The 1,464-nt window shown below is 41.2% G+C and overlaps 1 long non-coding RNA gene across 3 annotated transcripts; it reads left to right on the forward strand.

Annotated features, from left to right (window-relative positions):
* The first annotated feature begins 6 nt into the window (after positions 1 to 6).
* Positions 7 to 1,458, forward strand: LOC106339637. Of its 3 annotated transcripts, none has more exons than XR_001269187.1 (3): positions 7 to 101; positions 489 to 607; positions 684 to 1,458. It is a non-coding gene; the product is annotated as an uncharacterized LOC106339637 (long non-coding RNA). The 3 variants fall into 3 exon arrangements; XR_001269189.1 differs by having other exon boundaries at positions 7 to 95; XR_001269188.1 differs by lacking the exon at positions 7 to 101 and adding an exon at positions 119 to 391.
* Positions 1,459 to 1,464: the final 6 nt, after the last annotated feature.

Below are 1,464 nucleotides of genomic sequence, written 5' to 3' on the forward strand. Positions count from 1 at the left end.
TCTCTGAAAGCTGGAGGAGTCGGTCTGGATCTGACCGCAGCTTCAAATTTCGTCTTCAAGCTTGCTGTTAAATTCTAATCCATTACGAAGAAATGGTGATGGTGATTATATCTTCTTCTTCTTCTTTTGAAATACTAGGATCCATGGTGGACTAGGCTATGGAAGAGGAAGCAATCATGAGAATCCATCTCATAAGAAAGAATTTTATGTGCAGAAGATTTTTTGTTATATTATTTAGATCATTATTAAAAAAAATCACATGTAGAGTACAATTCACTTATAACCTGTCAAACACTTGAAAAAAAAAGATATTAGCTCATGTTTCCTTTTCGTATGATGCAACAGCTTAAAAACCGAAAATAGGTTCGCTTAACAAGGAAAGAGAAACATGGTTGATGACCTGATTCTAGACAGCTTATCAATATTGTTGTTCTTTTTATTTGTTGGTAATTTTTTCTTACTTCACTGAGACATGTTTTCTGTTCCAGCTAGAGCATTTGGAGAAAGAAACATTGAAATGGTGCAGAGAAATCACATGGAACAGTTCTACTGCAATTTGTGTGCTGAATACAGGATTGCACTCAGTGATGGGAATGGCAGACTTCAAGTATGTCATTTCCACATACTGGTTAGTCGTAGTGACATACTCATTATAACAGGATTTACAAACTTTTTTACTGCAGGGGCTAGGACGCCAAGAATGAGACACTCTAATACTATGGAACCGAAGAAGCTACTGAAGAATGTCTTACTTCAGGGGCTTGGAGGCGATGCCACACTCTTATTCTATGTTAAGGTGTCTTGCTGCTTTTCCATTGGGAGCAGTCCCTGTCACTGCAGAAGAAGAGCCACCACCAGATCTTTCCTGTTGTGGCTCTGATGGTGCTGCCAAAAATCTGTCTGTCTGTGTGTAAGTATCTGCTGCTGAGACTGGAACTTCTTGAAATTTAAGCAATTGTAAGACGTCAGTAATGATGCTGCAGGCTCTTTCCATTGGGATGATGTTGCAGTAACAGAATCAGGTTGAGAATGAGTCATCATTTAACTCCGACCAGTTTGCTGCTGATCTGTGTAAGATGATGGGAAAACACTAAGGGGTCTCCATCCATCGTTGTTGCTGCAGTAGGAGGCCAAGTACTAGAAAGAAAGTTGCGGTCTATGGATGGACTGTCATAAAACAGCGCCGGACCATTCATTGATGGGGTCCTCAGCAAGTCTTTTCGGGGTCCTCGACATGAGCTGAACAGCTTCCATCTCCTGTCTTTGAGTCACTTGCCTGATGTTTTTTTTTCTGGTGACCAACGGGAGCTGTAGATACGAACTGGTAGCCTTTGGAAGAGGAATTCAAATTCGCAGGGGCAGTACCATCGGAAAAAGAGGTAAACTACATGGAAAAGTTTTGTGGCTGCATAGGAGTAGTCATGATCTGGCCATGTAGCCCTCCTTTATGAGTGTGCTACTCCT

The sequence above is a fragment of the Brassica oleracea genome, chromosome C4 (genome assembly GCF_000695525.1).
Source record: "Brassica oleracea var. oleracea cultivar TO1000 chromosome C4, BOL, whole genome shotgun sequence".
Lineage (NCBI taxonomy): Eukaryota > Viridiplantae > Streptophyta > Magnoliopsida > Brassicales > Brassicaceae > Brassica > Brassica oleracea.